The sequence below is a fragment of the Crocuta crocuta genome, unplaced genomic scaffold (assembly GCF_008692635.1).
Source record: "Crocuta crocuta isolate KB4526 unplaced genomic scaffold, BGI_CrCroc_1.0 scaffold190, whole genome shotgun sequence".
Classification (NCBI taxonomy): domain Eukaryota; kingdom Metazoa; phylum Chordata; class Mammalia; order Carnivora; family Hyaenidae; genus Crocuta; species Crocuta crocuta.
In genome coordinates, this window is record NW_027527955.1 from 11,616,901 (window position 1) to 11,630,827 (window position 13,927).

Below are 13,927 nucleotides of genomic sequence, written 5' to 3' on the forward strand. Positions count from 1 at the left end.
ATATACTAGGCATTGTAACTACCCATTATCTCTGCTGTCACTCTCAAGAGACTCCTACCTCTTTCTGAACTCCAAGGCTTCTTTTGGAGCTCTCTTGACCCACACCAATGCCCACATCCAGGGTCCCTGAGTCCAGACCAGAGGAGAGTGGAGTTGGGAGAAGAAATAGTAAACACACTGTGAGTCTAATGGTATTTTCAAATCTATCTCTTTCCCTAATCTGCCTACTACTATTTACTTCACAGAATTCTCAAATTGCTGCCCCATGCATACCATAGCTGTACTTAGTCAGAAAGACAGGTAGTATGCTTACTCCATCTTACCTGGAACTGGAACCTCTTAATGCAGTTTAATAGGATGCTTTGGTATTATAGAGATTATACTATAGGATTATAGGGAGTATAACAGGGGATTATTAAAAAAAAAATAATGTGACTTGGCCCCTGCCTTTAACAAGCTTGGTTGAAAGTAGGTCAAAAGTGATCCTACATGTCAGAGTTTGGTCTTTTTCTTCTATGTATATTTGAGGGGAAGGCAAAGAGCAGATTGAGATCTCAGACAAATGGATCTGATGGAGAGTAGGTTAAAGCAGGGACAAGAAAGATTGGGGCAACAGAATGGAAGGGAAGTTGTCTTTAAAAGATCTTTACAATTGTCTAGGTACATTGAGGAAGGTTTAGGGATCTAGTTCCAGATCTGAAGATGATGTCCTGAAATATTGAGTTATGGGTATGGATTTGCACAGGAGAAATTCATGAAATGGACAACTTGGGAGTCAGACTTCCTGTGGTACAATTCAGGAAGATCTGTTTATAGACTGTAGTGTGTCAGACAGGGAGTAGGATCCAGTCCCCAAGAGACTTACAGTTTTATGTCATGCCTTCAACCAAGAATCAGGTAGAGTATGAGGCAGGGCAAGAAGTCGTATTAAAAAGAGGAAGAGTTTGGTTAGGAAATCTGGTCTTTTAGACAAATTTACGCTGGTGGTAGAGAATACTACACATTGGGAAGCTACATAAAGAAAAGGGACTATGACAGTCTGGTTAGCAAGAAAGAAGACAGGCTGAGGAGACCTAAGGTACCTCACAGTACTGACTGGACCACCCATTCTCAAGAAGATGATTTAAATTTAAGCCCTGCCAACAGAACTGTGATTCTCAAAATTAATGCACATAGAAATCATTTGGGCATCTGCGTTTTAAAAATGTAGACTTCTAGGGCACCTGGATGCCTCAGTCATTTGAGTGTCCGACTTAGGCTCGTGTCTTGTGAGTTGGAGACCCACATTGGGCTCACTGCTGTCAGTGCAGAGCCTACTTCAGATCCTCCGTCCTCCTTCCCCTCTGCCCTTCCCCCATTTGTGGTCTCTCTCTCTCTCTCTCAAAAATAAAATAAAACATAAAATACATAAAATAAAAATGTAGACTCCTGGAACCTACCATCCTGATTACTCCATTTGGGGCAAGGCCCAAATATCTGCACTTTTAGCAGAGGATTCCTGCGTGGCTGATCCAAAGACCAGGCAATGAATTTTCCCTCTCTGTTATGATTGGCTGATTCATCTGCACTGATGGTGCAGCTTGTCAGCATGGTAATCTGGGATGAGCAAGTGACTGGAGGGATGAGAAATGGGGCTGCACAGGATGATTGCATGTCTATTCAAGGATGATAGGATTTTGAGCTTGCTTTTTCCCCACTCATCACAGTTCTTCCCCAAGAGCCTGCATTGCCCAGGCAATTGCCCAAAAAAGATAAAGTACTGCTTATTAACAGAGGAATAAGTGCCAAATACTCTCCAAAACAGGGTTTTCCAGTGAAAAGCTGTATTTTCAAATGTGGCTTAGGCTGGGAAGCTCCAACAAAGCTTTTGATTCATTTCTTCTTGACAATAGAAAGGCAATGTCTATGGCTATCTAAAATGGAAAAGAATGGACCTGAGAGAGGTCTTGCTCCAAAGGAAGGCTAGCTTACACCACAGGAGCAGCAAGGGAAGGAGGGTGCAGCTGTGTCTTTTATAAGGCATAGCAAGCTTGCCCAGTAGCAAAACACAGCCCAATCAGTATTCAGTCTGTAATCAGATTGGCAACGCTCCTTCCCTTTGGGGAGGAGCTTATAATGATAGGCTGGAGAGAAGAACAAGAAGTGTCATTGGACACTTCTTCACCTATGGGAGAATTTGACTTCCCAAAAGGGATGAAAGTTTTGTACATTAGAATGGAGAAACTCCAAAGGATATTAACTCATGTTAATACTTCTTGGACTTATGGCAGTAAGCACGCAAGTGAATGTCTTTCAGGCAACTTTGAACAGAGTCCCAAGCTTCACCTCTAATACTGTACTTCCTACAGGAAATTATTACAGTGAATAAGAGAATGACAAAACACATCCCCTGATCAGTTTTCTCAAAAACCCTCAGGTGGCTTTAGGTTTCCTCTGTAATTCTCCCAAGAGACAGTTGTGAAACCCTTAAGCTCTTCTGGAGCTCCTTTGGCCAAATCTGAAACACTTTGAAAAACAAAATAAATAATGATAGTAACAACAAAATAACAAATAACCCATAGCATAAAATAAATATCTAAGAGTCCATATTAATGTAAATAAATAACTAAATAATAATAATGAGAGAGAACTTCCTTATAATGGAATACCAATTTTAAAATGTGTAATGGATGAAGGAAATAGGAAAATCACTCTCTGGCATATACCACTATAATAGTTGTTACAGGTGTCATCAATGGATGCCAAAATTACTGGCTGAAGATATCATGAGGAACAGGTATTTGTTAATGACCTGTTGTTAGTTAAAAAAAAATTTTTTAACATTTATTTATTTTTGAGAGACAGAGAGACAGCATGAGCAGGGGAGGGTCAGAGAGAGAGGGAAACACAGAATCTGAAGCAGGCTCCAGGCTCTGAGCTGTCAGCACAGAGCCCGACTGCGGGGCGTGAACTCACAGAGTGTGAGATCATGACCTGAGCCGAAGTCAGACGCTCAACCGACTGAGCCACCTAGGCATCCCTGTATAGTTTTAAAATATATGCCCCTCAAGATATTATTAATTAGAAAGGGAAAATAGTAACTTTAAAAGATTTTTTTAATGTTTATTTTTGAGAGAGAGAGGGAGAGAGAGAGAGAGCACAAGTGGGAGGGGCAGAGACAATGGGTCAGAGTATCCAAGGGGCTCAAACTCGTGCATCATGAGATCATGACTTGAGCTGAAGTGGGACAGTTAAATGACTGAGCCACCCAGGCACCAGAGGAAAATAGTAACTTTATAGAGTAGAAACCTGGGAGATATCCCTTCAACCAAGGGATCAAAATCAACCTCACCATGATAAAACAGATATCATGTACCCCCCTGATGTGATGCACTAGATGGTTGAACTTCTGTGGTGTTTTTGCCAAAAATGCATAACCTCAACTAATCATGAGGAAAAAATTAGACAAATTCTAACTGAGAGATATCCTACAAAAATAATTGGCCTATACTGTTCATAAAAGACTGAATAGCTATTCCAAACTGAAAAGACTAGGAGACAGGACAACTAAATGTAATGTAGACCCTAGGTTGGATCCTGGACCAGAAAAACAACAATAATGGAACACTTTGTGATCTTCATATAAGATATATAAATTACTTAGTTTCATGGTATTAATGTTAATTTTCTGGTTTTAACAATTGTACTGTGATTATGTAGGAGAAGATTAGGAGAAAATCAGTGAAAGGGATATGGTACTACATGTAGGATTTTTGCAACATTTTTGTAAGTCTAAAATTGCTTCAAATAAAACGTTAGAAAAGACAGAGCCCTTCTAAATTCAAGGAAGGTGTTCCTTTACCTTTACGCTTGCACAATGAAATAAGGCAGAAATTATGCAGAAGATAAAATTTGGTGCATGACATTAAATATTTTGTAGCATATAAAAAATATATGATTCCTAATTGACTAAATGTAGTTTTTAGGTCTGTTTTAATAAAAAGTTAGGCATTGTACATTTGATTAGGAATTTAGTACCTGAATATGACTTTGCATCTATGGAAAAATCATTTTCAGCTTACATAATTTTGACTTATGACACCTATTCTAGTAAAGCAATTCTCCACAAAAGCAAATGATCCACAAATGAATCACATTTATCAGAGATGAAATAGATTGATAGAATCTGACTTTCAGGGAGGTGTTCTTACCTTCTTGATTTTTTTTTTCTGATTACAAATTACCTTTAATTTAAATGAATAACTTTAATTGCAGATAAAGTGTTGTCATCATCCTTAAGCACTTTTTTTGGCATATATCATTATTCAAGAATGCAGTGAGTAAAAATAATAGGAAAGAAGGACAAGGCCTAATTCAATTCTGGATTCTGAAAATAACTTTCAATCCCAAAGGCTCAGAATCAACAGGGATGTTCTTTGGGAAAATACATTACCTGAAAGAACAGTTTTATTCATTCAGAAGCCTGTATTAGAGTCAAGGAAGATGTATGGGAACATGGATGACTCTTCTAAAGGAAATGAAGTTGGATGAGGATGTGATTCCTGTCCAATTTGGGTGATGGATGTATTCCCACCTGTTCTGCTGTAGAATACCAGTCTACTGGTTTTGGAAAGAAGAGAGACTTTGGTACTTGGGAATAAGAACAGAAAATGGTGTGATATTTACTGTGATTGTCAGTATATGTGGTGGTGTAAGTCATCTACAGGGACTCCAGTGAATAAGTGGATTTTATAAAAATCCTGGATATTTTTCTCTTGCAACACTAAAGATGCGTAGAAGCTAACATTTATGTAGTGCTTGCTATGTGCCAGGCTCTGCACTACATATTTCCCAGTTAACTCATGTAATCATTACCACATTGCTCTGAGGTAGATACTAATGATAATTCCCACATTCCAGGTGAAGAAACTGAAGCACCAGGGCAAATCTGGGCAGCATGGTTTGCTTCCTTACAAGTATTATGTTCACTTTTCTCTTCTGGCCACATGCTATCGATTTTCTGTTGGTTCTGGATATAAAGTAATTATAGCCAACATTTCATAAGCACTACGTATAAATTAAATCATTTAATTCCCATAGCAAATGTGTGAATTTTAACATCTCCATTTTGCAAACTGAGGTTAAGTAACATTCTTAGGTCACATAGCTTAATAATTAGCCGAGGATGTGAATCACTATTAGAAAGCCATTGAAGCAGGGTGCCTGGGTCACTCAGTCAATTAAGCATTCGACTCTTGATTTTGGCTCAGGTCACAGTTCTGCAGTTCATGGCATTAAACCCTGCATCTGGCATCACAGAGCCTGCTTAGGGTTCGCTCTCTCTCCTTTTTCTGCTCCTTCTCTGCTCATGTACACACTCTCTCAAAATAAATAAGTAAACATTTAGGAAAATAAAAAAGCCACTGAGGCAGAGTTCCTGTTCTCAAACATTGTGCTCTGTGCTAACTATGGGCAGATTGCTACCTTCTCCCCACCCATTTTTTTCTCTCTTTCTTCCATACTGTGGAGTTTTTGGTGAATACAAGGCTACTCTTCTTAGACTTCCTTTTCCAGATGTCCTTGAAACTAGATTTGGCCATTGAAACTGAGCTCTAACTGAGGACATGTGAGCAGAGGGAATGATTTTTAACTTCTTTCAAAAACTTCTTACCCTGGACTTCCCTTGTTCCTGTGAGGGAAAGCAGAGGTGCCAAGCTGGCACACATTTGCCAGACTGTGCTACCACATTCCTGCTGATCAAGGATAAGTCATGGTCCTTAAACAACTATTCCTGCTCACCCCATCTGAAATTTCTGATGACAGAAATGTTCCTCGCTTTCTGACAAAGATTTTTGTTATTGTTGTAAGAGCACTTTAACTTCTACCATAATATCAAATGGTTCAATAGCCGTGTACCAGAACCATATATAATTTTCCAAGTGGCCACTTATTAATCCAGGATCTAAGCATCCTGAGGACAACTATTGCCTGAGTTATTCTAGGTTCAAATGTTTGTGAACAGAAATAATGCTATCTTTCTACTGTGTTTTCCCAATGATCTGTGTAACTTTCATCATGCACTGATTAAAATAATGTGGCGGAATACTACTTAATGACACAGAAGGAAGATATTCATGGTATTTTTTTAATGTTTATTTTTTAAATTAAAAAAATTTTTTAATGTTTACTCATTTTTGAAAGACAGAGAGAGACAGAGCGCAAGCAGGGGTGGGGCAGAGAGAAAGGGAGACACAGAATCTGAAGCAGGCTCCAGTCTCTGAGCTGTCAGCACAGAGCCCAACACAGGGCTGGAACTCACAGAACTGCAAGATCATGACCCGAGTGGAAGTTGGCCACTTAACTGACTGAGCCACCCAGTTGCCCCAATGTTTATTTATTTTTGAGAGAGAGAGAGAGAGAGAATGTAGTGGGGGAGGTACAGAGAGAGAGAGGGACAGAGGATCCAAAGTGGGCTCTGCACTGACAGCAGAGAAGCAGATGTGGGGCTCAAACTCACAAACAACAAGATCGTGACCTGAGCTGAAGTCAGACACTTAAACAACTGAGCCACCCAGGTGCCCCCATGATATTTTTTAAGTAAAAAAAAGTGTCTTACAAAATAGCAAATAAAGTGTGATCCCTGTTTTGTTACAGTATATCTCATTATGCTGAGTAATTACAGATTTTTATTTCCTTTTTTTTACTTCTTTGTATTTATAATATTTTTTCTTTAATGAGTGTATTATTTTTATTAAAACTTTTAAAAGATGAAATAAAGGTGAAATACACACACACACACACACACACACACACCATATAGGGTTCTCTAACAAATAAAACTCCAAAAGGTAGTGACATAGAGAATTTAAAGTTCATTCATTGCTCGTGTAACAGCTCAGAATGTAGACTTCAGCTTGATTGGTGGGAGCTCTACTCCTTGCAGTCATTCAGGGGCTCATGGTGACAGAGGCTCTGCCATACTGAACAAGTGACTTCCAAGTCACCATAGTCCTCTCCATCCCAAAATAGAAATGAAGAAAGAATGGAGGAATGTGCAAGGCAGGATTTTTAGGGCCAGGCCTGAAAATGGCATACATTCTACTAACATTCCATTGTTAAGAACTCAGTCTTGCCACACCCACCTGTACACCATCATCATTAATTAACCTATGAGGTAATATCATTGCTCCCAGCTATTCATTCAGGTTTAACAAATGATGGAGTGTGAATTTTTATTGCACATTCTTAGACTATTTTTTGGTTCAAACAGTCCTGCTAAAAGATAATTCATCAATTTTCCTGTCAGAAATTTTTTTCTGTAAAGATCAGGAATGAGAATCTTCCTCTCCCCAAAGATTCAGGACTTAGCTTGTTATTATTATTATTTTTTTTAGTTCTGTAACAGTCATATTGATTCACTTTGTTATTATGTCCTAACTAAGTTTCATTTCTAAGCAAGTGGCACCTATTATTTATAGGTCAGGAAAATAGTTGACATTCAGTCTTGTCTCTGGGGTGAAGCTAATGAATGGTAAGATTGGTTCATGGTGAATAAATTAGTTCAAAACCATGGAATTCATACGTTTGATATTTTCTTTCTATAAATCCCAGATTGCTATCTGTGACTCCCTGCTGTTTGCCTTTTGATTTTATAGATCATATGAAATAAGCTCTTTGCAACTTCATCCCCCCGCCTTCCTTTTTAACCTCTCCTCAAATAAAGGGGTAATTTGTACAGTCCAAAGAATTATGTGACTTATTTCCCTTGGTGATGGTAACAAATTTCTTCTGACCAAGGATAAACTGCAAGTCTTAAATGATTTCTCCTTCTCACCTCTCTAAAAAATTTGATGACAGAAATGTTTCCTGCATTCTGACCAAATTATTCTGATGATAACACAGAAGGAGTGGGTTTGGAGACTTGAAATTCTGAGTCAGGAGAGGAGGCTTGAGGGATTATTAGCCTTGAAGCTTTAAGAGTTAAGGTTAGGAGGGTGGCTCTGTCAGTTAAACTTCCAGCTTCAGCTTGGGTCATCATCTCATGGTTCTGGAGTTTGAGCCCCTCATTGGGCTCACTGTTGTCAGCATAAAGCCCCCTTTGGATCCTTTGTCCCCCTCTCTCTCCTTCTCCCCCCACCTTTCTTTGTCCCTCCACCCACCTCTCTTTGCCCTTCCCCCACCTTTCTCCATATCTTTCCCCCCTCCACCTAACCCCTTCCCTGCTTGTGCTCTCTCTCTCAAAAAAAAAAAAAGAAAGAAAGAAACATTAAAAAAAAGAGTAAGGTTTAGGAAAAATTAAAGATTATAAACAATGTTTTGAAAGCTAATTAGCATCTCAAGGGACAGGTAAGAAAGGAACTAGACCCTTGACCTGGAAATGTGCGGCTTAAACAAATGAAAGTCAGTAAGAGTGGAAAATCCAGTGCTCTAGGACCTGTCAAATCATGTACCCCTGAACATATCCCCCCCATTGTTCACGCATTCTCTTTCTCCTTGTCTATTCCCTGACTTACTTGCCTTTCCCCCTTTCACACCTATTCCTTCCTGGTACTCTTCTGAACTATTTATACATCTTTATCACACCTTAAAATGGCCATAAAATGGAATAATCAAAAATACATACATTTACTCACAGATATTTTAAGCACTAAATATCACTGCCTGTATTAGGTCCTGGATGTCCAAAGATGACTAAAGTGTACTTCCCAACCTCAAATAGCTCACAGTCTATTAGGTCAAATACTTCTGCTCTTTGGGAGTTTGAAGGTTAGAAAGGCTGATTTTGCCAGGGAGAATCAAGGAAAAGGACACTTAGTCTTGAGTCTTAAAAGATAATTAAAATTTTGCTAGGTAGAGAAAGAGAACCTTTCAGGCAGAGGGAACAGCATGTAAACTTTTCTTCTTAAACAAGATTTCCCAGTATGAAATGAACATCATCAAGAATCACCAAAGAAAGCATTTCCTTTCTTATCTATGATGAGATATATTAACCTGACTAATGATGTCAACGTAAGCTTGCCTATTCAGATTCCACTCTGCTTGGATTCCAGTCATCTGAAAACATAGCTGAGCACCAAGAACCAGTGAACAAAGGTCTCTTGGGTAGCCAAAAATTTCATTGCAAAGTTTCTGTTTATTGAAGAATCACTCAGCTCTTTCTGGGTATTATGGATGTCATTCTAACAAAGCAATTCAGAGGCAGTCATATGGGATGGGAGCAGGAAAGGGCTCTGAAGTTAGGGGCTATATTAGGCAGACTTACTAGGACTAGTAAGGGCTGGAATGCTGGAAGTATGAAAGGAGTCAGAAAAACCAGCAGTGGGTTCAGCTGCTCTAATCATAGCTGTCCAGGAATACTGAGTGAAAATGCAAAGAAGTTGGCATGCCTTGGGCAGTCTGCGCAGTTAACTAACTGCATTGATGTTCATAATGACTATAATGGGTTATTAGAAAGGAGATTAAATTCAGTTCCACGTGCTCTGTCTTAGAAAGCAGTTTATAATTAATTTTAGAAAGATTGCTACTTAAGTAGTTAAACTTTTCTTCCAAAAGGGGTTGTTGTAACCGCAAATAGTTTGCTACGTAGCTCTATTAACACAAGGTTTTGTTGAATATTACTGAAAATCATTACTACTCACATTTCACCTTTTTAAAAAAACTATTTTCTTTTAAAAACTCTTTTAACTGTTTCTATTTCTTACCTCAGGCAGTTAGCCGGTAGGGCCAGGAGAGAGGCACTGAGCCATGTTCCTGCCCATCTGAGCCATTTCCAAGCTTGGTGCATTGGTGGGCAGATTGCTGAGCTGGGGTCTGTTGCCTGGGAGTGGAGTAATGTTCAAGAGGAAGGATCACATTAAACCAGTAAGTTCTATGTTTAGCTTCAAATGAAAATTTAAAACATTTTCAAAGCTATGTTTATATTCAACTACCATTTGTTTACATAAAAGAATCATTGCTAATGGGAAAGATCTTGACAATCAACGTCTTAAATTAGACCACTTCTGAACATGTTGCTGAAAGCCAGACCCTCCTTTACCACCTTTCTGGATTCTTCCCCATTGCTCAGGCTCTTGTCTTGACTAATTTAGGGTCATGGAACAAATGTACTGAGTACTGAGTACTCTATGAGAGAGACATGCAAGGAAATTGGGGGCAGACAGAGATGAAAAGCACATTTCCTTGCTCCTCAAAGAGTTTGGTGGGAAGAGAAGGATGTTTGCAGAGAACTCAAGTCAAGGTACAATGGTGAAGAGTATGATAAATGCTATAAGCAAAGTGCTATTGGAATAGTTGGAGAGAGATTCTTTTCAGTCAGGCAGTCCAGGACTTAGAGACCCAGGGAAACAGGTGTCAAGAAGTTGGTTTTGAGGTGCAGAAGAATATGGAGGGATGTTGTTGGGAAGAATATCTGGATAGGCAGGCTGGGATCAGATCACTGAGGCTCTTTAGTGCTGTGTTTGAGCTTCACAGGTGGGCAGTGAGGTATGAGGGAGGAGCAATTTATTGTTCCTGAATCATATTCAGTGTTACAGCCCAAAGCCAAAAAAACATTTGCTCCATCCATGAGATTGAAGAAAGAGGGAGCCAGGAGCTAGAGGCTGTGCAGCAAAAAGCTCTCTCTAGCCTCCCTCTAACAGTGAGAGATGCCTATGGCTGAAGCCCCAGTGGTCTGGGTGACTCAGCATGGCCTGTGCTCAGCTGGTGTGGAAGCTTCTCTTTCACTACATTGTCCCTTCGTATACCACAGAACACACAGTCACCTTCATTCTTGAGCTCCAGTAGCACTGGCCACCTTGACCATTCTTTGGAATGTTTTGCTTAATGAACAAGCTGTTTCCAGCCCCTTAAGCTAAACTATAAATCCTGGAAGGCTAAGTGAAATACTAGGTTTCTTTTGTTTATCCCTATACAGTGACAGATACATAGTAGGCTTGCAAAACAAAAGGCCTTATTAATTAGACCAGCCCACTTTCTTCCTTACAAGATGGATGAATGAAGAGTATTAAAATAGGAAACTACTTAATTTTTTAAAGACTCCTAAGAAAAAAGCTGTAAGTAGTCAAATAACACAGATGTTTTCCTTAAATTAGCATAATTGGTTACATGAGTATTTTTAGTTGCTAACAAGGTACAGAAATCTTCAGAATGCCAGTGGCTGCTTACACACACTTCTTGGCCAATATTTTACCAGGCCCTGAGTCATAGCTCTGAAATCAATTCTGCCCTTTACTGCAAAATCATTACAGGGCCAGGAAAAATGATCTTGCTGTTTAATCAGTGGGGGTGCTGGAAAATCAGAAGACACTGATATTGTGCTGTGTGATAGGATCTGGATGAAGTATGCCAACCAGAAATGTGGAGAATGTAATCATATTCAATGCCACGCCTAGCTTCAAAATGAACTCAAGAGAAAGGATATACTGATGCACTCTATGTAGTTCACAGAATCACAACATTTTTGCCCATTCAATTTCTTGTGGAGTCTTTTAAATCTTTCTTTCCCAAATAAAAAGAACATTCTAAAGATGAAACATTTGTGAGATGAGAAACTGAACCTAGATATAAAGTGATGTCAGTCTATTGCCAATTATTTTGTGTTATTCTCCCATTTAAAAAAAATCCGAGTTAAGAAAATGATGTGGGAGAATAAAGAGAAAATATTTATTATGCTTTCAGCAAAAGTGCAGAACTGAAGAGATTCCAGTAGGAAGATGTCACTATTCTTCTCTCCATATCTCACATGCCAAAGAATGTAAAACTGTGGCTTCCAGGGAGAAGGGAATTTATAAGCTGTGTGAGTGGAAATGAGTCTTTTCTTCATCTTTTCCTGAAGGTCCTGAAAGTGGTATCTTTTAGAGGCCATAATCAAGGAGGTCACTTTCTTGCTCATTTGCATATCCTTAGAATTGGTCAGCAATTCTCAGGTCCAGTGTTTTGGAGCAGGGTGGAAGGGCCACATGATAGTAAGAACCCGCTTCTGGCCTCTTTGTTAGGGGACAGCTTGGGGTCTGGTAGAATCAGAGCCCCTGTGCCCGTGGTAAGACCACGACTCCCTCATGCCCATGGGATTCCCCTGCTGTTTTCATTGTGAGTTACTGAGACCCATGCCTCCTTTACCACTACTTTCTAGATTGTTCTCCACTGCTCAGTCCACTGCCTTGACTAACTTAGGGTCACATAACCAATATTCATTTAGTACTCTGTGGGACACACATGCTAGGGACTGGGGGGAACAGAGATAAAGGAAGCGTTTTTTGGTTCCTCAATACATTTAAAGGGGAAGAAAAGGATGTTTGCAGAGAATTCAGTACAAGTACTTCTGTAATGCACCCTCTTACCATGTGTGTCCTCTCTTTCTGGCCAGCAGCCTCGTAAGGATCCAGGAGGGAACATTTGCCCAATAGGAATACTTTTCTAGAGGAGCTTGTCCATGAAGCACACAGAGGGAGAGATGCACAGGAGGGTAGCTAGGCAGCTTGTGTATTGTTCAGCTCCGTGGGCAGTGACTGCACATAATGGGCTCTCAGTAATAGCAGTTGCTAACAACAAACAACAACAACAACAACAACAACAACAACAACCATTTAATGAAAATTCACTATGTGCCCAGAGCTTTGCATACATTATACCAATAAATTGTTATCACAACTCTCTAAGGTAGATTCTATTGTCATTTTCCAGATGAGTCTTTGAGAAGTGAGGCACCCAACAGAGCATCTGAAAAGTGTCCTTATCATCATGGACAAATCAAGGGCATGCTTTAGATAATAAAAAACCTTTTAAACAATGTTCTTTCATCCATTTATTCATTTAGCAAACCTTCATTGAGCACCTACACCTTTCTGCAAAGGAGACGAATGCATGAACCAACAATTTTATTTCGGTCCTCTACCAGGAAGGTTGACAAGATCTCTCTGCCTAATTAAGAAGTTACGAAAGCACAGTATTCTAAAATGTTTGGGATGCTCATTATGAGAGTATTCTCAAAAGCATCTGAAAATGGTTTAGACATAAGGACACGGTAAGGCCCTATTTTAACAAGACATGTTTTGGCTGTGGGATTTTTGAAGACGATTGCTCTTCTGTTGCTGTTCAGTTCTTCACGGCGTGTTTGGTTTAAAGAAAGAATTTGATGGAAACCCAGTAGTTCTATCGCAACACTTACTATTTAAATTTTCTTCTTGTCATTCTTCCAAATACTTTCTCTGAGCACATTTATTCCCGTAGATCCTTTACAGTCAGCATTTTAGAGACAGCTTTCTTTTTAATTTGGATCTTGGCACCTTAAAAATAGAGCTTGATCAAGGAAAATGCTACATTCCTTTCCTAATCTTCAACTGCCTAAGACTGCCCCCTTAATAATACTTCACATTTATCTTAGTGCTTAAGAGTTTTCAAAGGGCTTTCCTATACATTATTTTAATTAATCTTCTTAATTACTTGATGTGTTAGGCCAGAAAGTATTCTTTTTGCCGGGTTTATGGGTATTACAAAAGCAAAGCAAAGCAATACATGTGGAGGACAGAAAGAACTCCAACAATTCAAATGATTACAAAATTAAAAAAATTAAAACGAAAGTTTACTCTCTGCTGGTATCCACTGTCACTGTTACAGTCTCCTCTGTGGGTCCCGGGTTGTGACTCCCTTTCTCAACACGAACCATTTCAAAGCCTGTGATTCTGAGTACTGTTACAGATGTATCCCCTCTCATACATTTTTATTGTTGATCGATGGGATGTCTGGGAGGGGAGTGAGGTAAGTACATGTGTGTAGTCTGCCCTCCTGAACTAAAGCTCAGTCATTACCACTTTATAGTTCCTGAAACTTGGGAACAGAAGGAGTGAATGCTTTGTCAAATGACTATTACACGGTGGAGCTGAAAACTAGAATTCTGGTTTCCTGTCACCTAGTCTAATGTTCTTTCCATTTCTCTAAATCTCTACCCTAC

The 13,927-nt window shown here is 39.3% G+C and overlaps 1 long non-coding RNA gene across 1 annotated transcript in view; it reads left to right on the top strand.

Moving 5' to 3' along the window:
- LOC144222099 (uncharacterized) overlaps positions 1-13,156 on the top strand; it is a 65,901-nt gene extending 52,745 nt beyond the window's left edge. Inside the window, exons 3-4 of the long non-coding RNA XR_013332299.1 lie at positions 9,686-9,840; positions 12,794-13,156. This is a non-coding gene — a long non-coding RNA (uncharacterized LOC144222099). The remainder of the gene's footprint in view (positions 1-9,685; positions 9,841-12,793) is intronic.
- Positions 13,157-13,927: the final 771 nt, after the last annotated feature.